The sequence below is a fragment of the Pteropus medius genome, unplaced genomic scaffold, assembly GCF_902729225.1.
Source record: "Pteropus medius unplaced genomic scaffold, Ma_sr-lr_union100, whole genome shotgun sequence".
Taxonomy (NCBI): Eukaryota; Metazoa; Chordata; class Mammalia; order Chiroptera; family Pteropodidae; genus Pteropus; species Pteropus medius.
Window position 1 is genome coordinate 1,624,496 of NW_024350921.1, and position 26,871 is coordinate 1,651,366.

The following is a 26,871-nucleotide window of genomic DNA, read 5'->3' on the forward strand; positions in this document are numbered from 1 at the left end:
AAAATGCAAGCGTGGATGAAAGTGAGGGTGATTTGTTGGGTTGTCTAAGCAGCATCATTCATATATATTGGAATATGTTTTGGAAATAATAATGATTTCTTCTTTTCCCCACAAATATATTTTTTCGTTTTGTGACAGCAGGCAGCTAGTGTTGCTTAAGATATAATTAAACCTAGAACTAAAACAAAAAAAAAAAAACTATATAAATGTTAATTTTTTTCACCTTCATAAAGTTTTGAATGTTCTTCCTTTTGGAAGAAAGTTGTTATTTTTGCTTATTTTTTTAACACTTGGTTATACTTTTCATACCATATGTAGCTATCTGACAACTGTACATTTTTTTGTTTGACATGAGTGAAATGACAAAAATGTGGTGTCCTAAACATGGATCCTTGGGCTTTATCATGGTCATCCCTTATGAATGTCAAGGGCTTTCAAACGTTCCGAGGTGAATCCTTGGGAGTGCACATTGGGTCATGCCCTTCTGGCGATTGCTCTGGAAGTTTTGTAAAATTTGGAAGAGACTTTAAGAAAGAGTCTTCTTGGAAAATGGCGAAGTTCATACCCATAGCCACCTGCTAAGCAACCCAGCCTTTCGAGTCACTCAACCATTCTAGGTTGTTCGTGTTTCTTGAGCTGCTCTTGGGAGCACCTGGGCTCTGGTCTTTTAGGTCTGGATTATCTGGAATGAACGGCCACTCAGGAGAGAGTCATTTTAGATAATATAGTCCATAGTCGATCTATTTATTCACTGACAAATATGACAGGAATTTTTTGGGAAATCTTATTTCTGTGAAGTTTAAGTTCCATTTCTCTTCTTTCTAGACAGTGTTCTTTTGAATAAGAGATGAAAATCTGAGAGAGTTCTTACCTCAGCAAATATTCTCAGCTATATTTCTAGGGAGAGAAAATAAAAATAAATCCAAAACCACCTTTTATATTATTTTGAACATTTCCAAATGCAGTTTATTTGGTATTAACAGTTTTGGAAATCAGGCTTTGAGCATTGTCATCACACTTTAGCCCCAAGGATTTCAGAGAGCTATTGGCTAGAATAATCCATTCATATCCATGAGGATAAATCTTTGAAAATGTCTTAGTTCTTGATTGAATCTTTCTACTGTGAATTTACTTTAAGATGCATTTGGGTTTTATTTTGGAAAACAATCTTTAAATAAATCTGAGCAGGTAATACAAAATGATGGAAAGCACATTTCTGATTGCGATAGTCTTGTCTTCAAGAAACAGAGGCCTTACTTTTGCACTAGAGAAATGATCTAGTTTCAGAGGGAAAGTGTTTATAAGAATTGATATATGAATATTTGCAAATTTGAAGCTTTGCAGAATAAGGTCACTTAAAATGTATAAACTGATATAAACCTCTATTTTCTTTCATGCTTTTGTTGGTTATTGGGAGCTTGCCAACTTTAAATAACAGACTGGCTACAGTATTAGATCAGACAACTCCAGCATAGGAAAAATTGACAATCATAGTTTTAGGATGTTCATTTTCTGCTGTTAGCCATAGGGAACAAGGCACCCTCCTATAATCAAGTATACAAACATTTAGTATCAGGTCTTTACATTATTTCCAGAATTAATGATACTGCGTATTTTAAAGTTGAGGTTCATTTTATCTTTATAATGAAGGAATCTTGGCAACAAGGACTTGCATGCTGATATAAATGATGAAATCATTCTAGAACATACCTCTCCCTGCTCTGTTTTAACACAATCTGTTTAAAACCATGATTACTAATAAAGTAAAATCCAGAGAAAAATGGTTAGGTGTTCTGTTGACAGGCATAATTGTAGAACTCTTCAGTGACCTAAATTTTAACAAAACTAGATTCTGATGACTTAGAATGTTCTCCATGAAATATAAGAAAATGTACTTAATTAATTAAACCTGGTGTTAAATGATTTTTTAAGACTGAGAGATGACGGAAATGTGAGATTTGTGGTGACTTGACCGAGAACATGAATGATTTTTGAACCCAGAGTGACTATTAATATGAGTTGCCTTGCAGCTGGGGGTGCAGTGATGGAGGAAAAACAGGCATAGCAGCAAGACCAAATAGAAGGAGAAGAGTATCAATTTATTATCAGTGCTTACGTAAGTCTTGTTTTCTCTCATCTTCAGCAATAACATGTTATATTCCATTATTTCACTGTTTTTTCAGATATATTTTCAAAGTAGCAGCACAATAATTTAATCCTAACTAACATGCAACATTTTCATGTCAGTTTTCTTTTAATCAAACCTGGATTAATTATGGCACATTATAAAAAAATGTTGAACTTTTTAATATGGTCCTCAGCCATGAATTAATACTTCAGTAAAACTATAAGAAGCATAAGAGAATGACTTGAGGCATGACATATTTCAATTTCTTGTTCAGTTATCACAGAGGAAACAAAATTTTGCTATTGGTGAAATACTTGATTTTGTATTCTAAGAGCTAATTCGTTGGAATGGGATGACATATTTTAGTTCTGATTACTGTTCTAACCCATTACATATAGAGATATTATGACTTTTACTCTATTCCTTTATAATAAAATTAGGCAAAATTTCAAAATCCATTCACTAAGCAAACATAACAGATGCCTATTAAAGTTTTTTTTTTTTAGTTTTTAAAAATGTAGTTATAAGTGACATACATCATTATATGAATTTCAGGTGGACAATGTAATGATTTGATATTTGTGTATATTACAACATAATCACCACAATAAGTCTAGTTAACAACCATCCCCATTCATAGTTATAATTTTTTTCTTGTGAAGAGAACTTTTAAGATCTACTCTCTTAATGACGTTCAAATATACAATATTATTAACTCTAGTCACCATGTTGTATAGTACAACCTCGAGACATTTATTTTATTGCTGGAAGTGTTTGGTGTTAATTTTTACTGTGCATTTTCTTCTTGCATTTATTGAAAAATGTGGAGTATTGAGTCAGATGTTTCAGATATATCTAAATTGGGTTATACTGTTTTACTCCCCAGAGCATCTAGAATTGAGTCAGACTAAATCTCCCCACGAAATGTCAGCTCCATAAGGGCAGTGGCACTTACTTGTTTTGTTTCCTGCTGCACTCCCGCGTGCACCTGCAACAGTGACTGACATAGGATACCACTGATAAGATTTTTCTTAATGTAGAATAGACTTCAGTCTCTAAGTTTGCCATGACTCCAAACCTTATAAGAGCCATACTTTTCTGAGATTAATTAGCAAAGAAGCTTCCTTCAATTTAGTATATAAAAAGAGTTGGAAAAGCATTTCCTCTTTCCATACTTTTAAAAAAATGCTAACTCCTCCCTTTCTTACAAGGGTCAACTAAAGATATTTAATATATTCTTATCTGGAAATGAATTTTTTAAATCTATTAGTTACAATTGGACAAAGTCAACCTTTAGTGTGTTTTAATATGTATCACAAGGAGATGGATTGTAAGTCTTGGGAAATGACGTTAAAGAAGTTTAAAGGCGCTAAGTTATTGCAAAGAGACCTTAAGCTAATTATCTTTATAAAAGAAGCTGCTTCTTGGCTTATAAATGACGGTACCTCCTTCAAACAGATATAGATGGGGCAGGATATTCTACTTAGCAAGACCCTCTTGGTTCTCTATGTGACCACTTAGGAAGGATTTTAGAGGTGGCACAAAGGCCTAGATGTCTTGAACATGTTACCCGGTTTTGAGAGATTGCCTGAAACATCATTGAAGGCACTTAAGCTTAAAGACTAATCCCTTGTTAAAATATAGCTATCCATGAGAAGGATGACATTTTAAGCTTTTACCTGTCATTTTTACTTGATTGAAGGAAATGGCTAAAATCAGGTTCTAAGAGAAAGAATGAAAGTAGAGACTACAATGCCCCTAGATACTCAAAGGAGAAAGTGCCACGGTTCTAAGGACCCTGTTATCCTTTATGTCCTGTGGTCAGGTTAGCATGAACCCTATCTATGGCCATGTGACCTAGAATTCTTTTTTTTTCTCATCTCTTTCCCATGACTACCTGGATATATAGAACTGAAACTCCATGGTTAGCTTTCCTTACTCTTGTCTTAAAATTGTGTTCCTTGAAATTAACAATGTTAGGGAAAAGGTGAAATATATGTCAACTTTATTTCTTTACACTAGGTGACTATTTAAAAGTCCCTTGACCTTTTCCTTTCTTTCCCTTTCTCTCACTCTCCATCCATTGGTTGGCTATCATTTCTTTCTAGACAGCTCAGCCTTGGAGGATGTCATTCCAGAATTTACCTCACCTACTTGAGTCCTCTGCCCTTACTTCATTAGTTCTGTATTCAGCAAGGAAAGAGAGTGGTCCACGGGAATGTGCGTCACCTCTCTTTTGTCATCTTGCCTAGGGATAAATATCAGGTAACAGCTACTAATACCACACCACCTATTCCTTCTTAAATTCCCAACTGCTGAAATTCTACTTCTAGTTACTCAAACACAATGTTTTAGGGGAGGCTATGTTCCTGGGTCTAATACTAGAGTTGGTAGTGGCATTAATTGATATCTCCTCTTTAACAAAACCCTAACACAATGGCTTATTATACTGCGAAGTGGTCAGGCACTGAGTGATCATATTTTTGATCCAAGAGTGTTCTTGAGCATGTTGATTTTGATCGTGGTAAAAGACTTCTCTTTTCTTTAGATCACAAACTTTTCTTTCAAAGATGTATACCTCTGAGTTAGGTGGCCCAGCCCCTCAAAAAGACATTCATCTTCCATGTACTTGGCAACATTTAGTAGAAGCATCCATAGCTTTTAAAAATAGGCAATACTCTTCCACTTCTCCAGAACTGAATTGAAGATAACAGGAAACTGTTGGTTTAGGTAGACTTAGATATTTTTGAAAATAATAACTAAATATTCTGGAAAACATTTGTAATTAATCTTGAGTTAGACTATTATATACATCTTTAATATATGTGTTGGTTTTCTTATTTTTTTTTTGAGAGAGCTTAAAACACATGGCCTGAAATTGTAAGAAACTTACATTAATGTATGAATCACTAAAGTAGATGGTATAAATAATATTTCATAAATATGATGCTCCAGTAAATAATGACATTGTAGTTTAGGGGAAAAAAAGCAAAAATTAGCTTTCTTACTAATGGATTTATATAAATCCATTAGTAGTGGAGAGAAAGCTCTTTTTTTGGACTTTGAAGTGTGTATAATTAGGACACGCAGACATGGAAGAAGAACATTCCAGGTGGAGGTGAACTGTGACAGAGGGCAAGGGTAAAGGAAGGGAATCACGGACAGTGCCCGGTTTTGGTGAGAGGATGAAGAATGATCCATTTATGAAGAAAAGTTTATCCAAGATTTAGGACTAGCGGTGATAACCCGGCTGATGAGGGTGCACTTGATAGCACAGGCATAGGAGGAGAAGGCACAAAATATCTTAATCAGGAGAGAACCAAGATCAGAATTGTGCATTAAGACATTTAGTCTGACAAAGGATTAAAGAAAGGGAAGAATTGAACGTGGATCATCCAGTTAAGAGGCCATTTCAACAGCCCAAGCGAGAACATTGAATATGCAGAATGTCGAATGTTAACACTGGGCCTATTTCCAACATAGAATGGACAGTAAAAAAAGTCATCATATATGTGGGTGGAAGATGGGGTTAAAAATAAGCCTGGGGCTAATAAAAGGGAGAATGGAGTATAGACCACTTAGGATAGAATCTTGACAAATACTATATTGAGAAAACAGTGGAGAGAAATAAATCAAGAAATGTTTCTTTTCTAGATAACACGGTGTAAAACTATGTGAAGAGATCCTTAGTACTGAGTATCTTTATTCCAATCATAGCTGCAAAAACATTACAGTATCTCAGAATCTCCACTCACTATTATGTCAATAATCAGAGTGGTGATCAAATCAGCAAATTCAATCTATTGAGATATGGAAACTGAGAAATAAAACAAATCTTAACCAGAATCTGTCAGTATGATCTGGTTGGTAAGGAGATAATCATGCAAACATGAATGTGGTTGCCTGTAAACATGGGTATCTGCCACTTACACCAGCAAGTAAATATCATCATCTGGTTTAAAAAAACACTATTTTTATAACATTAATTCAGCTACTAGGCATGTAGATTTTACCTTGGACTCTTTAATAAATTGCAATAAGAACTGGTAAAAGGTAACAGAATTTTGGAGCAAAAACTTAGACCAGCATGTACTCCCACACGATCCAACATGTACATCATAAATGTCTCGATTTAGGGCACTGTAACTCTTAATCTTACTGGACTTCACCGCTTCTGTATTCTTCCCGCCAACAAAATCTATTTTTCTCAACTTTTCTTGCAATGTGTCTGGGTTCTGGTATCAAAATCTTAACTCTAAAGTATAACACCATGATCACAAAATTTGGATTTCTCTTAAGGCTGTAATTACTACCTCAATGCTAACTAGATTACAATTTTTTTTTCAGAGATATTTGAAAATGATGTCATTATACTGAGGATAAAAAATATCTACTGAAGTGACTGAAAATCACAGTGGGAAAAGAAATAGATAGATGTCCCTAACCGACAATGCAGATGCCCCTAACTGAAAATTTCAAGTTCGATTTCTAGATTGCTTTCTTCTTTATGCTAATTCTTTGTAACAAGGCTAGGAGTCATTTTCTTTGATTGTGGATAAAGGGAATGACAAGAGATGAACCTCTTGAGATGACAGCCTGACAGCCTTTAAATCAAGGAGGATCTCTTTTTTAGCAAGCATGAAGATTAAACAGACTAATAAATCAATGCTTTAGACCGTCCACTCCTGGGACACCATATCAGAGTCCCATCAACAATGGTCAGGTCAGGGAACATTCTTTCCTGTCAACTGGTGAGTCTCCTATTGTTGCATTGAAAGTCTTGTTCCTCTCTGGGAAATTACTCTATTTAATGGAGACAGATGTCACTCCACATGATTTGATAGTTCTTCACCAGGATACAAGGGTTTTTTTTTTTTTTTATTCCTCTCACCTAAATGTTTTCGTATAAAGGCAGTACCTAAGGTGCCAGCTGCTTTCAGAGCCTCCTAGAAATTCCTTGATCTGTCACCATTTAGTGCATATGAATGTAAATTTTAATAGACTTAAATCTTTCAAGAGTGCTGAGTCATATTTCTTCTCAATTCTCATTTATACCTCTGGATTAATTATAATTTTTGATGCATTTCTTTTGAAGTTACTAATTTGGTTTGAGACAGTGGTATGTGCTCAATATATAGAAAAGCATAATGCATTTTTTTCCCTTTCCTTCTCCACTAGCCAGTATTATTTTGGAGAATAAAAGTATGTGAAAATATCACTGAAGTTACAAAGCAGATATTAGATTTTTGTTCTAAAATGAATCTCGATGATGCATATCTTAATGAATAGGAGATATGAATTTCTTTTAATTAAACAATTCCTTGTTTCAATTCAACAAACGTCATTTTGTTTCATTGCCATTTTCAACTTTTGTCTTCCACATTCTCCTATTTCCTGTTAGTTCTCTGCTGACATTTTGCAAACAAAGACAATAGCAGACTATAAGTACACATGGCTTAATTTTAATACAATATAGTATCTGATCTTTGACTCATTAAATGACAAGACTAGTCATCTTTGACTTGCTACTATTTAACATTACAGACCTGTCTTTAATAGCTCTAATATACATTGTACCCTGAGACATTTGTGAATTGTAAGCATAACAGAATAAGAATTAGTTTAGCAGGGAAAAGCAAAATGGTTTCATTTCTAAGACAAAGATATATCATATTTCTAGATCGTGACTGTTCACTCGGAGGGTCGCTATAAACCAATCTACAAAAATTTTATTAGTTATTGATCAATCTTTATTAATTTTTAAATATATGTTTTAATTTTAACATATAGGTCCATAATCTACAACTTTAAAAAAAATTAAACATTTAAAAATTTGCTTTTTCTTTTGACACTTTAAATGCTCATAATATATCAGTGCTTAGAGATTGAAACAGTTTAAATATGCCAGAGGCCCTTGTTTATTTTCTTGTTTAACCATGACAAGAACATTGAAAGAGTGGCCGAAAACAAACAAACAAACACATTCTCTTCTCAAGTCTCCACAGAGATTTATGTAAACTCAATGCATGCTTATTAAGTTCTATTGGAAACACCAAAGAAGAAGTCATGGCCTTCCTTCCCAAGGGACTTGCAATGTTGCAGGGTGATGTGAAAATCACACAGGCAATAACTGAAGAACATATCCAAGGCGATATATTAATAATGCATGACAGTACAGAGCATACTATTCAAATAAATGTGAAAGTATTTAATTTAAGGGAAACTTTGCCTTCTGCTTTTAGCCACAGAAGAAAGCTTAGGTGAATGGCAATGCATTCTTTGAAGGAAGTATACGTCGAAGATGAACTAAATGACATGAGGGGATGATTGCATGTTGGAGGTCTGTGGAAAGGCCCAATGGAGGGAAGAAGCAGGAGCGAGTGGCTATGTCTCATCTCAGTCTGGAGGCTCTGTGATGTCGGACACACTGAGATATTTATATGCTTCTTCTTTCTCCCTTAGGTTATTGCTTATTTTTCTAGAAATCATTGTGCGCTCCATGAGAGTTCTTCCTGAAGCTCTATTTCCTCCACAGGGTGACAAAAGAATGAGTCCAATGAAAAACAATAGAGACATAGGAGTCATGTGGCACATCTGCCACACTTGTCTCATGAGCATTCTGTTTCTCTGGGTACCTAAGAGGTGCTAGATGGTGACCAACTGTCCTGCTATTGAACCGAGAAGTTTAAACATGTCCTCATTTTAGCTAAGTGTCATCACGCTTAGTGGCATAAGCAGTTGTGACTACCAATAATTGGGAGCTAGTGGTAAACAGTGCTGAGAGCACTGGGAAGGAAGTGTAGAGTTCTAGTTCCTTCTAAGGTAAGCAAATCCTTATTTTTCATGGGTGTCAGATTTACTATAAAAGTAAGGAGGTTAGGCCAGAGTGTCTCTAAGGAACTTTCCAGAAATTATTTCTATTATTTATATTTGTTTAAAAGCTAGAAACATTGATACGGCAAAAGATATTTTCTCAACACACAATACTTAATTCATGCCTAATGAAGAAATAAAAGAAAGTTAAAGTATTTACTAATAAATGTCTCCATCTATCTACCATCTCCTCCATCTATCATTTGAGCGGTGAAACCTGTCAAGTTCAGGGTAATAGAGGTATTCAGCACTCTTACAGGGGGTTGCAGTAGCCCTTCAGAGTTATGTGACTCTTCATGGCTGACTTTTCAGATGGACCCAGTGAGGTTCGGACCCTAAGTTTAAGCCGCCAAGTAAGAAAAGGACATTTCTAAAAGGCAGTTGGGAATTTGAATTTGAGGCTCAAAAAAGAATAAGGAAATAAAGATAAGAATTTGGAGTTCTTGGAAAATTGGGACCTTGTAGACTTGACCTTAAATACTTCCCCTCTTTGCCCTTCATAGGAAAATGAGAAGTTAAATAACCTGCTGTATTCACCTAGTGAATTAGTGGTAATATTCAGACACCCAGATTGCTAGTCTCCTGATCTAACCCACAGAAGTGCTTTCATTTAATTAGTCACATTGATTGAAAACTTAATTACACATAATCCCACGGAAAAGGGAGTTATGATAATCACACATGCAAAGCTTTGGGGATGTAAAGGAGAGGAGGGCCAAGTTATGATAGCCAAGCGACCGGGGGGAAAAAAGAATTCTCATTGTATCCATGCTCTCTTTATGGGGGAGCCCTTAATGAAGAAAAACGTTTTCACTGGAATGTGGGCTTTCTGGTTGTAACATTTTGTAAGGTAGAATTAAAAATATGAAAACGGGGTTTGAGGTGGAAGTGGAAAGTGCCATAAAAAATCTCTTAAAGGAACACCTTACCCTTAACTTAGACTGAATTTGCTAGAGAAATGGATACAATAATATAGTCTGGAAATACTCAGGCAAGGTGCAGTGTTGTCCCAAACAGCACTAGGAGATAATTAGATATTTAAAAGTCTTCCAGTGAATGTTATTATGATATGTTTACACTCGCACTTCAGTACTGGAAAGATTTGGGAAACAGTTTGAAACAACTTGTAAGTCAGAAAAATAACTCCCTTAGGAAAGCAAGTGAGGTCACAAATCTGAAGACTGGCATTATCCACACCAAATATAAAATGAAATGTAGGAGGATAAGATAAAATAAAATGAAATAAAATGAAATACTGCCATAGACTAAAGGAAGACGTGGAAAGAGACCTCACCTTTGTGACGCTCCTATTCTCTATTAATGTCTTCGCTTCTAAAAGATTTTCAAATAGTGTTTTTATTCCATAATGATCATTGGTTATTTTTATTGCGACTTTTCAGAAAGACATAAATTATGTCATATAGACTGCATACTTGGTAGTTCTGCCCACAGAATGCCAAAATAACTAATTGGGAATTGGGTCAATATAATAAATGGGCGCTTTATTGTGAAGCATAGCTCTAATCAAACAAACTATGCATGCACACGTGCACACGCACACGCACAAGAACAGAACTTGGTTGATTGCACTTATGTGTTTCTTTTTGTTTCTATCCACTGATTTAGTAAAGTAAGTTTGTGTAAGCTTAAGATGATAACCAAGAAAAACTAGACAAAAAAAAAACCAGATTTGGGATAGGATTATTTTTTATTATTAGTATCTTTCCTTCTAAAGATAAGGAAAAATAATTAGAAGATATAATTTCCCTAAAGTTAAATATAAAAATGATTAATAAAGATTTAAGTAAAAATAAATATAACTTTCAGTTCTTCATAATCTACAGCTCATCAAATTCACAGCAGAGATAACAAAACATATCAAAGATTTTAAATTGGATTAGCCGTTGATATAATCTCTTGAGCACATTCATTTGTCAGATAAAGGCTTTGTCTGTCAACTTAAAATAAAATGTTACCCTTGAAAATGTTAAGTTGGGAAGCATTTCAAAACTGTCCCTTATTCAATTTGGAGCTGACTGTTTTGACAAAGAAGTACAGACAGCATTTGCAGACAACACAAGACCAAGCCTTTCTCCTTCTTTGGATGAAGACAAGGGGAAGAGAGAAAGATTTTAATTTCTCTCTGTGAACATTTGTCTCGGCAACAGGACATTCTTTTTGAAACCAGTGGTGTATGTATCATGTACATGATGGGTTTGATGATGGCAATTCTTTATCTTTTTTGTTAAATTCTCTTCTATGGCTCAAGATACCAAAATATATCTATAGCTCTTGTCCAGAGGTGACATCTAATTTGGCAAGTTGGAATGGCCATTAAGATAAACATATGTTTTCCTTTCTCTTGACAGATACAGCAATGTAGCTTTTGGGACGGAGAAAGTCAGCTGTAGGACCCCAAGTTTAAATCTCCAAATAAGAAAAAGGACATATATTGCTACCAGCATGCACCATGTCTGAATATCCGGGCTATGTGCATAATGACCACCTCTAAAGAGGGAGACTTTTCACTAGTGACACAAGTGTTGTCATCGAAAATCCTTCCCACTGCTCAGGCCATTGTATTACTTTTCTATGTTATGCAATAAATTCTCACAAACTTAATGGCTTAAAATAGCACCTATTATTATCCTACAACTTCTGTAGTTCAGAAGTCCAGCATAACAGAGCTCTCTGCTCAGGGTCACATGAGCCGGAAATCAAAATCTCTGCAGAGACATGTTCTCATTGGAACTCAAGGGCTTTTTCTACACTTATTCAGGTTGTTCAAAAGATTTACTCTCTTGCAGTTGGAGAATTGTGGTTCCTGTTTTCCTGTTGTCTGTCACCTGGGGCTTTTTCTCAGCTACTGAAGGCTATCCTTATGTCACATCCATGGGGCCCTTTCATAATAGAGCATCTTTAATGTCAACAGGAAAATATTTTTTGGTCGGCTAAGGTGGGGTCATAAAGTATAACTCAATCACAGACGTGACTATCCTATAGCTTTGGTCACATAACAGAATCTAATCAAAACCTAAAATGTTTAGCCAGAATTTGGGACTCCAAGATTAATTGCAAAACCAGCCTCAACTGAGTCTAGCAATGTTGACAATTATGGACGTTACAGAAGCCATGACGGCACTGGTGTTGATAAAAAGATAGCTGAGATTCATATGCCAGGCACTCTTTCCAAGCATTGACTCATATATTCCTCACGAGGACAACTACCTCTGTCGATTTCTTTATTTGATGGATAAGGAACCAGAGGACAAAGAAATGAGGTTACTTGTCCCGCACCACACAGATAACAAGTGGCAGAGCCAGCATGCAACTGTAGGCAGTCTGAATCCCAACTTCTGTGCTTTCCTGCCTCTCAGAAGAAAGAAGTGGAAATCCAACAAACTCCCATGGTACTCATTCAAAAGCTTGCCTCACCTCCAGACTAAGGCAAGGAAATATCTAAATAATCCCTAGTTGATGAGAAATTATTTAATTTAAAAAAGGAATTCTCTTGCAGAATGGATTTCAAATTGCAGACTCTTGGCTAGTAATATATAACGATCATGGGTTTCTTTGTGTTGGATGGTAGTGCTGGGCTGGGTCAGGGGTGATATTAAGAAAAAAGCAATGAATCAGAACCCAGCAGCTCAGAGTTTTGATAGAGATGCACTGAAATTTAACTTAGTACTGGATTAGCCTCTCAAATATGGCTTTGGATTTTGCCTTGTCCTTCAGAAGACCATCATTTTAGCCTACTCCGAATTTTATATTGTCAATAATCTTGTGGTCATCATATCTAGTGAGTATAAGGTCTGGAATAGAAACAAGGCATGTCATTCAAGTTTAGTATACCTTTTATGAAAAAATTAGAAAAAAATAGAGAATTTTCCGTGTGTGCTTTATATGATAAAATTCTACTGAAATATAAAGGTATAGTTATTATTGCAAGTGAAAATGCTCGAATAATTTTTGACAACTGTTAAAGCTGTTAATTTTATACACGAACCTATTATTAGGGACCCTCAGATAGACAGCTAAAATGAAATAGATTGGCAGTTAAATGTAAAAAGAAATGAGTTAGCTAAATCCAAGAATAACATGATATGTTTTGAGCACAACACATGTTAATAAAAAATGTAAACACTATCGCATTCCTGTTTAATATTTCTTTTCTTATAGCATTTTTTTTGCTATGAGTAATCATAACATCAAATACAATATTTAAAACTACAGTCATTCCTTATAGATTTCATATTTGCAAACTCCCGTACTTGCTAAAATTAACCTATAACTCCAAAATCAATAATCAAAGCCTACACTTTCAGGATCACATTCAAACATGCACAGAGCAGCAAAAAATGCTACCCGCCTTATACATGTGTTCTCGGCCAAGGTCCAACAGGGGGACATTCTGCCCTTTTGTTGCAGACATCATACAGTAAACAAGGCTCCTTTTCATGGTCTATTTAGTGCCACACTTTTTGCATTTTTGCAATTTTTTTGGCAACTTCCCCATCTCAAATAATGCTTTCTATGTTCATAGCACAAGAAGACTGACGTGCTTTACAGAAAAAGTATATGTATTTCCTAAGCTTCTTTTAGGCATGAGTTAGGGTGCTGTTGGCCATGAGTTAAATGTTAATAAATTAACAATATATATTAAATAAAGGATTTTTAAACAGAAACACACATAAAACAAGGTTACTTATTGTTATGTTGATGAAACTGTTGGGACCAGAGGCTTGAAGGAATTTAATCTTGTATTTTCTCGAGGAGTTCATTGTTTTTAGTGACTTTTTTAGAAATTGACTAGGTGGATTATAACAATCAACATGTCTATTTTTCAGTTATTTAGTTCCATTGAACAGTGAGTCTTTCAATTTGTGGAAATTCTTAACAATTTGTGAAAATGAGTTACAAATAGAATGTCCGTCTTGTCACTTGAAAGTTAAAAGAAGAAACTGTCAGGGAAAAAAAAAAACAAAACTCCAAAATTATGCACAACATCCATGAGATATTATCTTTAATCCAAATATGATAAAGACTGTATAGCATGTGTTCAGCATGAAGAAAAGAGTAAATTATTAGGAAACTATGTGCCACCCCCAAATATCACATTTCCCCTTTCCCTAATAGAAAATGAATCTCAATTTAGTTTAAGACAGTGATTGTAACTACAATGGAAAAGCCGATAGTGTGTGAAGCTTTTGTTCCTGTACTCTAATGCCAATTTTAATTCAATAACTATTTTTATAGTCAAATAATAATAATAGTTAAATATATTTTAGGAAAAGCTTCATATCTATTATTATATCTCATAGTATCATCCTATGATGGTGATGTTAGCTTGTGATTGAATGTTGATTTTTGATCCCTGTGTCAGTTAGCATGTCATTTACTGTTCTACACAGCCACAATATTTCTTCAAGTAAAACTAGACTTCGATCCAGTTTGTGCTTTAGCACAAATTTAAAAAATAAGAGATACCATATAGATACATGCAGATAATAAGTGTACATCTTAGAATAATTTAAAAGTTTAATATTACTATTTAATATTTATATCAATTTCTATTACTTTTTGAAAATACACGTTTAGCTTCCCAACTCATTCATTCAACAGTCTATCTATCATGTGTTAAAGAATTGTGCCAGGAACTGAGGTGTAAACCATGTTAAAAGTTACAGTTCTTGCCCTCGAGAATCTTACTTCTTAAGGACAAAAAAACAAGTCCTTATTCAACATAGACCTTCCAGATGTCTGCTATATTATAAAAATAAGAATAAAAACACATCATTAGAAGCCAATACTGTAGGGCCAATGTTAACTGGGTTATAATGGGGCTGCAAGAGAGATTCAAGCAAAACTATTGTACATATCCCACCTTGTACAAATCATGGTAGAAAGTCTTTCATTATTATCTTCAAATGTACTTGAAATAAACTTAAAAATGCATATTGGCCCCGAACATGTATTTTTCGTGCTTTTATCATCATCTAGAAAAATGAAGCACTTGAGTGAGGTGATAAAACAGTTAATGAGTTTATTCTAGAAAATTTATCATAAATGATTTGAAGTAAACCTTTGAAACAATACTTGGGGTGAGGAGGGAAGATATTCTCATTCATTATTAGAAAGAAATGAGTATTTAAGCACATTGGGACACTCTATAAATGTTGATTTTTCTTTTCCCCAAACACCTGCAGCTCTGGTACCAATCTGTGTAATAAATGATTGCCAACTCATATCTCTGTTTCAAATATCATTAAAACATGTACTAGTGAGACCATGTATGAACTAGAATTTACAACTGCTTTATAGTTTATAAAATGGTCCCATGAATATTTTATTCTTTACAATTGTTTTAGTCCTTTTAGGCTGTTATAACAAAAATACCACTACCAGGTAGCTTATTAATCAACAGAAACTTATTTCTCGCAGTCCTGGAGGCTGGGGAGTCCACAATCAAGGTACCAAAAGATTCAGTGTTTGGTGAAGAGGCGAGGAAGTTCTCTTTTATAAGGGCACTAATTGCATTCATGAGGGTTTCACCCTCATGACCTGATCACCTCCCAAAGGCCCCACCTCCAAATATCATTACCTTGGGGTTTAGGATTTCAATATATAAATCTTGGGGAATGGGACAAAACAGTCAGTCTTTAGCAACAACTATATTTTGGAGTTTGAGATTTCTACTTATTTGTAAAGACTGGATGAGCGTCACAGTATTAAGTAATCTTCTCAAGTGATTTAAATAGCAAAAATAGAATTTATACTCGATTTTAGGTTTTTCCATTTGATATTTATGTTTTCCTAGTTCTCATACATCCCAATTCTCATCTCCCTTGTGGCAATTGTTGATTATCTGTTGGGCCTACACCTTTATCCAAACAATACTCAGTTAACCAGGGTCTAGTTAGTGATCAATGTCTTTGCTGTCTGCACAGACATATCGGCCCCACTCCAAGGCTCCCGAACCTTCACATTCTCACACTCCTATCTCAGCCCTTACCCTGCACCTAAGAGATGCATACCCTTTCTGGTGCACAGTCTGGAATTAATGTCTAGAGTCAGGTCTCTGAGTTGCAAGTAAAAGATCCTGGGGTCTCCCATTCCAGTCCACTAGAGAGCATAGCCATCTCCACACACATGGCAGGGGAGAAGAACACAGAATAAAGTGAAGTTAACTCTGGACTTCAGAGTTTCTGATATGACTTTATATTCATTCCACTTATTAGCAACACATTCAAATCTTAAGATTAAATAAGGAAAGATTTTCCTGTGCTTTTTTTTTTTTTGTAGCAACACACACACACACACACACACACACACACACACACATCACACATCACCTTCTTCCTCCTGGATGAGCAAGGTAACCATGAGAGTATGAACATTATTTTAAAATATAAATTCCGCAAGGGTAGGAAATGTACTGTGTTTGTTTGTTTGCTGTATCCTAGGAGCCAAAAACATTGCCTGGCATAGAGCAAGTGTTCTCAGTACATATTTGTGGGGAAAAAATTTAAAATAACTTCAATTACTCTATGTCTAGGGCTAAATTCCATCATAGTCATGCCATGGTAAACTGACAAAGTTACTTTAACAGAGATGATGTGTATTTTGCAAAGGGCTTCCCCATAAGCTACTTTCTTTAGCCCTCATAAGAGGTCTGATTTAAAGAGAATAGATGTAATCGAGATGCAAGTTCACAAGTTCAAGATGTAAAGGAAAACATCAAAATAGATGTGGGAAAAAGATACATAAAAAAAGACGAAGATATATCTACGTGAATACAATGTTGTTCACATCACACTAGGAAATTTCATTTCTTTCTTATTTTATTGCCCTAGAATGCCAAAAATGTGAAGGATGATTTCCTTTATTCAGACCAATACGAATTTTATGGGCTCCCCCTGCAAAGCTGAGCCCCATAAGCAACTGTAGCCTCCTGAGATCTCATTCCCATGTTGAAAGAAATTTGCTCTTTCACAGCCTGATTACCAAACTTTAGACCCAGGTTTACATGTCTCTCCAGCAAAATGATCCCTTTGAAGTCAATTTCATACCTGTGCTCCATGTAACTCTTGTCACCGTTAAGGAGGGTTTTATAGGTGACTAGACAGACGTGCAGGACCACTGGCCCTGAGTCATCCAGCAAGCCACACGTGGAAACAGGGAGGTTCTCAGAGACCTTCTCCCCTACAAGTCTTTTAACCAAATGTGCTCAGTTAGAAAATTCGTCCTTTATTCCCAAATGTAAGCAGGAGATACTCGACAAAATTAATGCTGTAGTATAATTTAATCTGTGAGAATATCTGAGACCATGTGAACCCATAACTCGGTGGACACTGTTGTAGGCAATTGACATTGTAGGTGAAGAAAATGTTGCTATAAAGTATCTATTGTATATATCTAAATATCAAAAAAAGTAGCAGAAAGAATACAATTGCTATAAAAAATAACTTACTAAAGGAAATGTCTATAAATCTAGGTTGCATGAATATAGTCTGAAAGGAAGCTACTGCAGGCTAAAATTATGTGGCAGAAGTAGATATTTTCTCTGCTCTATAATTCTGCTAATCCAAGTATTTGTGTCCCTCAGAGTTTAAAATATTCTTTAATGGATGTTGATTGTCATTCGCAGAAATGGGCCATATTACCTCAAACTAGTATAAAAGAAAATTGTATTCCTGGAGAAATAAGTAAATCCTACCACACAGTAGATAAAGATAATCATAAGGACAGTTAAGGTTAAGTCACAAAAACACACTGACATTTCTCCTCCTCAATTCAAAATCATCATAAAAAAGAAAAGAGAACATCTCATTCAGTTGGAAATTTTGTTGAAAATCAAACTGGAAAAATATTACAGTAAACCAACACATTGAAGGACCTGAATTAAAGTAAGAACTAGAAGTAAGTGAACATATCCCAATTTTATCTGGAACAGTTTCTTCTAAAACTAATGATGACCATAGTGAGTAATTAGTCTTTGTGTCTTCCCGCAGTTCTGCAAGTAGAATTTAGAGTTATAACATACAGACTTTTCAAAGAGAGGAATGCTTATTTGACCTACCTGTACATCTTGAAATATGTATTTAACACAGCTGTTCTTTTGTGTTAAACTCATCACAAAATGCAGCTCTAATGTAACCCACCATTGATCTGCAGTAAGTGGAAACAAAATCTCTCCTTAATTAGTATCATCCAATCACTTTTTTACATTTCTACAGAACACACACTGTGAACTGTTTAATGGACTATTATTTAGAAAAGTGGCAAAGAGCACACCAAAAAAAAAGTGACATGGTAAAAATAAAAAAACTAGCAGTGTCAATAAAAAAATATATTGTGAAATAATAGGGGAAGAAAAAGATGTTTCGTTAAGATGAGCTTTGCTGGCATTTTACTGTAGAGATGAACGGTGCCCCAATTACTGCCAGCAATGGAGACGGAGATAGAGAGAGATTCATTACCTTCAACACCCTTAACTGTCTACCAGTGAATTCACTTATCTGCTCCTTTTTTCTACAGAACCTGCACTGAGGGGGAAGGAATAAACAAAGAACCGAGTGGAGTAAATGTGTCACAAATTACCACAAACACACTGTGACTCAATGCACTTTTCATTTCTCTCCTCATTAACTGTGTCTTGCTCAAAATGAGCAACTGGGTCCAAACATAATCAAGTTCCACAGATAACAATTGACTTGACTGCTGGGGCAGTCACCACCTCCTAGCTGCTGGGAAATAAATTCAGAAATAAAATGAGTTAAAATAAAATTCACTCCGCTCTCTTTTCTGTGCTCAGATCATTTGAAGATCGTCAAGGCCCACAGAAACAATCTATCTCCCTGTGAAAAGGCCTCTGTGCCATCGTCAATAAGACGGGTGCCTTTAGTGTTATTAAGAGTCAGCATAATTACACAGAGAAAAGGCCATCAAAGTGTCTTGGCAAGGCTATTTTTTTTTTTCCTGAGGTCTTTATCCATAGTGCTACCTAAATAATAATAAAACCAAAGTCCTGCTAGGGGGCCTGGAAGCAGGGAGGGAGGATGGAAACAAACAAACAAACATACAAACAGAGAAACCTGCAGAGGGGTGTAACTGACCTGTAATTTCAAGAGCACATTATAATTTGAAAGCAGTAGGAATCCCTTTTTCTTGTTGTTGGTTTTAGATCTTCTTTTAAAACAGAAAAAATTAGTTTCAGGAATTTCTAAAGTTTTGTGTGTATGCTCTTGTGGGCCTAGTTTTATCGAAGCAGTGATTTCCTAGCAAAGCTGTCAAAGATCTTCCTTTCTTTTTAAGAGGTTTTTGTACTAACCAGCATACTTGACTTTCCTGTAAACCAGCATGAAGTCTTGTGTGGGATTCAGTCACTCCAGCAAATTGGGGACTCGCCTCTTTGAAAGAGAAATGCAGTATGAAAGCTTTCTCTTCCTTGGGCAGTGGAAACTAAGGGAGTCACAAAACATCTTTCAGATTAAGGCTAAACCAAACTAGATTTACGTGACAATGACAACAAACTACTGAATCTCCCTTCATTCTATCTTAAACTTCAGTTTCCTGTTTTCGCTTCCCATTGGCGTGACTGAGATAGGATTGTGACGCCCCGCCCCCTGAAGCCATTCCCAGGCACCAGAAATGCTTAATCTCCCTTCCTCTCCCACTGTGTCAGAGACCTCAGACAGCTTGCTCTTCTTGGGTTACTATCTTACTCTTCTGCCCTTGAATCTGTCTTATATTTGAAGCCTGGATCCTGAATCTTGCCTTTTTTTTTCACCTCAACTGTGGTTGTAATTTTTCTGAATGGACTTTAGATTGAGTAGAGATGAGGTCAGTACCTGATTATTCTAGAAGTGATTGAGACAAAACAGAGCAAATCATTTTTACATTAAACCGTGTCATTAATGGAAGAGGTAGGGGGCAGGTTTTATGTCTTTTGTTTTGGTGAAGAGGTGCGATGTGACATGGGAGCTGAAAAATGAAAGAATAAAATGAGGACAACTCTTATTTCAATGGGGAGGTGCTTCTCAAACATGGTGACTATCAAAATTGTGTGGAGAGCTAATGAACATGGAGACTAGGACCATGGGGACAGGAGAGGATTGGAGCGAGTCCCCAGGTGATTCTGACACCTCCAAAGCATTCCGACTACTGCAACACTAACTTCTTACTTCTACAAGTGATAAGAACAATGAATTAGCCCAGGAACCATATTAGATTTGTTTGGGGGACTAAAATATACAAATTACTAAACACAATTGTAATTGTAGGTTCCGAGATTATATCTCAGTATGGTGTAATCTATGATGTGGGATGTTGAAGATTATCATATTTCCACATGTGTCTTGGCATTAAAATTTTCTTTTTTCTAGTCTAGGGTTAAGTCAACTTATTGAACCATGATATCACCAAATACTACTTACAATGTGTCTATGGGATTCTGATAGATAGAAACATTATAGTCCAATTTCTGTTTTGGGATACATAAAGTATCTAAAAATCTAAATAGATATTAAATCAAAATTTTATGTACATATAAATTTGTTTGCACAAATTTAAACTAGTTTCTTTTTTTGCAAGAATTCTGAAGGACTTACATTTTTTACAAGTTGAGTAAATCTGAGCAGTTAGCATTTCCCAGATTTATTCATTATAGAAAATTTTATTTCACAAAAATCTTATCAAATGAGGCTCCAGTGAGGACTCTTTGGAAGACACTAATCTAAATACTAAAACTTTTAATAATACATCGTGATAAATAACTTTATTCTATTTAAAACGAGACAAGTTTTAGTTTTTATTTTTAACCTATGTCTTTAATAAGAAATTCTTAGTATTTGAGGAAAGATAAAAAAGAATACTTTTACAAATGACATAAAGAATGCAATTGGATAAATTTTTATTTAAATTGCATGATATGAATCATCTCAAAGCTTAACATTTCTCATAGTGACCATTGTTGATATTGTACCAGATGTGCTTTTTTAAAAAAACAAACAATGAAAAATGAAAAAGAGTTAGACCATTCCCTCCCACCCAACAAAATTAGAAAATGAAACGTAGGTGTGAAATTGGGTGACATTTCCTGTTGTATTGCTAACCATAGGATTTTGAGACAGAATACATTCCATAATCAATTATCTGTTGTAGCGTGCTGGGTCTGATGATTGTCCAGCTGATACCAAAAAGATGAGTTTGGTTGCTCTTTTTTTTATCTCAATAGACATTATATCATCTAGATGACATCTAGAGACACAAGCAAGAGAGAGTGAGAACAGTGGAAAAACAAGCTCAGAGAAGCTGGTTTTGAAAAATAGGCAGAAGTAAGGTTTAAACATGACCTTTATACTACTTACTGGTTATGAGGGATGTAAGTCTGAAAAAAGATAATTGCATTTCTTTTACATTTAAAACACAATACCCACTTTATAGAACAACAAAGAAGGTGAAAACATTTGTCACATAGCTTTCATGCAGCAAGTTTGAAGTCATGCTGCTCCTACATGACCACAGGCATTTATTGCCTTGTTTTTTCAAAATTCCACCAAAAGTTTGGAGTATTTTAATTTATACTGTATAAAGGTATTTTGAAGAACATTAACTCAGACCAGGGCTGTCAAATGGCTCTATGCTTTACAATACCGCAAATTTCCTAGTAGTTCTCCTTGGAATTAGGTGCTAAAGTTAAAAAAAAAAAAAAACCATTACAGCCAATCTCACTACATTTATATTCAAATAATACCTAGAAATTTTGAACCACTCTGAGATTTAGTGGCACACAGTTATAAATCCAGTGAGCTAAGCCATGCTGGTTTTCATTATACTTCCATTTAATTTTCTAATTAATCTCAGAAAACATTAATTAATTTTGTCTTTTCCACAGTTGGCCTGGCACCCTTGGGCCTGAAACACCACAAATATCGCTGGCCTCAAGCTATAGTAATCAAAATTTATAATTTGTTGAGCAATCAATGTTTCTTTTTTCTTCTTTATCTGATAGGTACTTTAACAAATTTTTAACCCTTGGTTTTAGATTTCCTACAAATGCATAGATAGAAGAATCAATAGATATCTCAGGCCAATGAGAAATGACAAGACAGTGATGATGGGAGTAGAAGTTTGAATATCAAGACAGAGTTGAACTCTCTGCTAGAGAAGTACTTGTTTATATTCCAGAGATATCATAATCTGAATAGTGTGCCATGGCGTGCCCTCTGCCCAGATATCTACCAGGATTGCCTGCCTGATTTATTCCAGTATTTACTCTTATGAACAATGTTGTTATGGATGTTCTTTTAAATGTCTCTTGGTTCACTCTTACAACTTTTGCTGAGCTATATATCTAGGATCAGAGTTGGGAGATTGAAAGGTATGCATTTTTTCAGCTTTAAATAATAAAGCCAAAAGTTTTCCAAAAAAAATGTTTACTAGCAATAAAGAAAGGTTCTGATATTCCATATCCTGGTCAATGTTTGATACAAACTGAATTTTAAGAAAATATTTGACAAGTCAATGTATGGGAAGAGGTAACACATTTTAGTTATAATTTGCATTTCCTCAACTTCAAATAAGATTGAGCATCTTTCCATGTATATTTACAAGCTTTTTTTTTAAAAAAAAGATTTATTTGTTTTTATCTGCTTGATAATTTTAGTTCTTTACTTATTCTGAGTACTAATCCTTTGTCAATTATATATTAGCAATATCTTTTCCAATTTTATGGCTTTTCTTTTCAATCTCATTATGGTCTTTTTAGAAACACAAATTCTCAATGTTAAAGGATTTAAATTTACCACTTTTATTACAATTCACACTTTTGATGACTTAAATTCTTCTTTACCTCGAGGTCATAAAGATTTTTCTATAATGTCCTCTTTAAGTTTTAATTATTTGGCTTTTGCATTTAAGCTTTTAATCACCTGAAATCGATTTTGATGTGTGGTTTCAAGGGAAGACCAATTTTATTATTCCCCCTATGGATAACCTACTTGCAAGTTAACAAATTAGTTCACCATAGTTACACACGGATACTGACAGAGACATTATACTACTGGGTCAGAGACAAAGGATATTTTGTTGCTGCAGCAATAAAAGTAGCCAGAAGGTCACCATTTTTGTGCATGAGCCCCAATTCCCAAAAGACGATGGGAAAAGAGCAGGGATTCCTGCACACAGAGTGGTTGTGTTATAAGAAAGGACAAGCTAAAGGAGCCAAACATTTTATAATGGGCAATGAGCCTGTGTTAACTTTGCCCCAAAGGAAGAAATTATTTTTACTTTTTGTATTATTTGTTGATTTCTTTGGATACAACCAATACCTTTAAATATTCAATCTGGAACATAAGATACATCTCAATTCATTTCAATCTTCCTTTATGTCTTTAATAAAATTTTCAAATTTTGCTCATGAAGACCATAGACATTTTTGTTCTGTTAGGTTTAAGGTCTAGACAATGTACAGAGATTTTTTTACTTGTATTTATAAATCACATATTCATTTCTATAATGTTTTTTATTGGTACATTTGTCATAGAGGAACACTATTGTTTTCAAAAGTTGGTCTCGAATTCAATAATGATTCTTATCTCTGGTTTTTCCAACTTTTTTTCTGTTTACTTTGCTAAATGTTAATTATATCATCTGCAAATACTAGCAGTTTTATTTCACTCTTTGAACTCACATTATTCTTCTTTATTTAAAGTTATATTTTAGACCACTCCTCAGCTCAAAACCTTACAGTGACTGCTCATCTTACTCAGATCACGGCCAAGCTCCTCGCAAGGCTTAGGAGCCTTTCTAGGGGTCCCCTTACACTCTGACCTCAGCTAGCTGCTCGTCATATTGGTTCTATTGCTACTGACACACTGAGCATCTTACTGCTCCTGAAACTTTCCAGGTACAGTTGCCTCAGGCCCGTCCCAGGACCGACCGTGTCTGCTGAGCTGAGAGTATGGAGTTTCTTGAAACTACAACCTAGGACCTCAAGTCCACACTCTGCTTTACCGTTAATTTTATGTCTGCCTGGAAAGTTATTTGTACCACAAATAACTGTATGGCTTGCTCCCTCCCTTTTTTCAGTCTTTCTTGGATATCCCTTTGTAAGGATATTTAAAATGGACACTGCACACCTATACAAATTCTTTCTGTCCATCTTTCTTTTTCTCCCAGCTTTATTGAGATGAAATTGACATATAATATTGTGTAAGTTCAAGGTATATAATGTAATGATCTGATATAAGTATTTACCATGAAATATTAATCACAATCAGGTTAACACATTTTTATCTCACATAATTATCATTTTGTTGTCATTACGGTGAGAACATTAAAACTCTACTGTCATAGTAACTTTCGAGCATGCACTATGGTATTGTTAATTAGAGTTAGCATGCTATACATTGGATCTCTAGAATTTACTTATCTTATACCTGGAAGTTAATACCTTTTGATCAACATCTCTCTATTTCCCTTACACCTCAGACCCTGTCTACCACCATTCTATTCCCTCTTTCTATGAGGTTGATGTATTATTTAGTTAGTTATTTTCACATTATACATATGTTTTTTTAAAATACTTAAAATTTTTTTCAATTACACTCGACACATAATTTTATAGTAGTTTCAAGTGTACAACATAGTGATTAGACATTTATATAACTTAAGAAGTGATCACTCTGATGAATCTAGTACCTATCTGACACTGTACAAAGTTATTACAATATTATTGACTATATTCCCTATGCTGTACTTTACATTTACATGACTATTTTGTAACTACCAATTTGTACTTCTTAAACCCTTCACCTTTTTTTATCCATCCCTCCAATTCCCCCTAATCTGGCAACCATCAAAATGTTCTCTGTATCTATGAGTTTGTTTTTGCTTTGTTCGTTTATTTTGTTCTTTAGATTCCACATGTAAGTGAAGTCATATGACATTTCTCTTTCTCTCTCTGACTTATTCCACTCAGCACAATACCCTCTAGGTCCGTCTATGTTGTAGCAGATGGCAAGATTTCATTCTTTTTCTGGCTGAGTAATACTTCATTGTACTACCTCACCTTTATCCGTCCAATCATTAGTAGACATCCATGTTGCCTCTATCTTAGCTATTGTAAATAATACTGCAATGGATATATGGATGCACGTATCCCTTCAAAGTAGTGTTTTGGGTTTTTTCAGATAAGTATCCAGAAATGTGATTACTGGGTCTTTCTTTGCCTCTTGTTTTAACCTTTGTTTTAAAGTCTATTTTGTTTGGTATAAGTATTGCCACCCCAGCTTTTATTTTTCATTTCAATTTCTGTAAAATATACTTTTCTATCCCTTTACTTTCAGTCTGTGTCTGTTTTACAATCTAAAGTGAGTCTCCTATAGACAGTATATGTAAGAGTCTTGTTTTCTTATCCATTCAGCCACCCTTTGTCTTTTGATCGGAGCACTTAATCCATTTACATTTAAAGTAATCATTGATAGATATGTAGTTATTACCATTTTATTATTCATATTTTGATCTTTTAAAAAAGTTCCTTTAACACTTCTCATAATATATTTGGCTTGGTAATGATGAACTCTTTCATCTTTTTCTTGTCTGGGAAGCTCTTTATCTGTCCTTTGACTCTAAATGATAGCTTTGCTAGATAAAGTAAACTTGGTTGTAGATCCTGGATTTTCATCACTTTGAGTATTTTATGTCAATCCTTTCTGGCCTGCAAAGTTTCTATTGGGCAATCAGCTAACAGAGTCATGGAAGCTCCCTTGTAGGTAACTAATTATTTTTCTCTTGCCACTTTTAAGATTCTCTCCTTTTCTTTAAACTTTGGCATTTTAATTATGATGTGTCTTGATGTGGGCCTCTTAGGGTTCATTTTGTTTGGATTTTTTTCTTATTTTTGCTATTTATTTGTATGAGTTTCTTATATATTTTGGACATTAACCCCTTATCTGATATATGATAAATATAATATAAATATAAAAATATTTTTTATAATATTTTAGGAGTTTCATAATTTTATAGTAGTTTCAAGTGTACAACATAAAAATAAAAAATATTTTTATATTTATATTATATATATCATGTATCATAAATATAAATATAAAAAATATTTTTTCCCATTCTGTAGGTTGCCTTTTCAATTTGCTGATCAAAATTATTTTCCTGTATAGAATGTAGTCTCACTTTTTGATTTTTTTTATCATATCCAAAAAAATTATTGCCAAGACTGATGTCAAGGAGTGTATTTTATTTTTTTTTCTAGGAGTTTTACGATTTTATGTCTTTTGCTTAAATTCTTAACCCAATTCAAATTGATTTTTGTGAATGTTGTAAAATAGGGGTCCAATTTCATCTTTTTGCAGGTGGATGTTCAGTTTTACCAACATCATTTATTGAGGAGATTATCTTCTGCATTGAGTATCCTTGGCTCTGTTGTCAAATTTGAGTTGACAATATTTACTGGGAATATTTCTGGGTACTATATTCTATTCCATTGGTCTACGTGTTTGTTTTTATGCTAGTGCTATACTGTGTTGATTACTATAGCTTTGTAATATGATTTGAAATCAGAAGAATGATACCGCCAACTTTCTTATTTCTCAACATTGCTTTGGCTATTCTTGGTCTTCTGAGGTTTCATGTAACTTTTAGAATTTTTTTTTTTTCCTGTGAAAAATTTTGTTAGGAATTTCATTGACTCTATATATGGCATTGAGTAGTATGAGCATTTATCAGTACTACCTCTTCTAATCCAAAAATACAAGATATCCTTTTATTTATTTGTGTCTTCTTCAATTTCTTTCATCCATATCTTATAGTTCTCAGTACATAGATTTTTCACTATTTTGGCTAAATTTATTGCT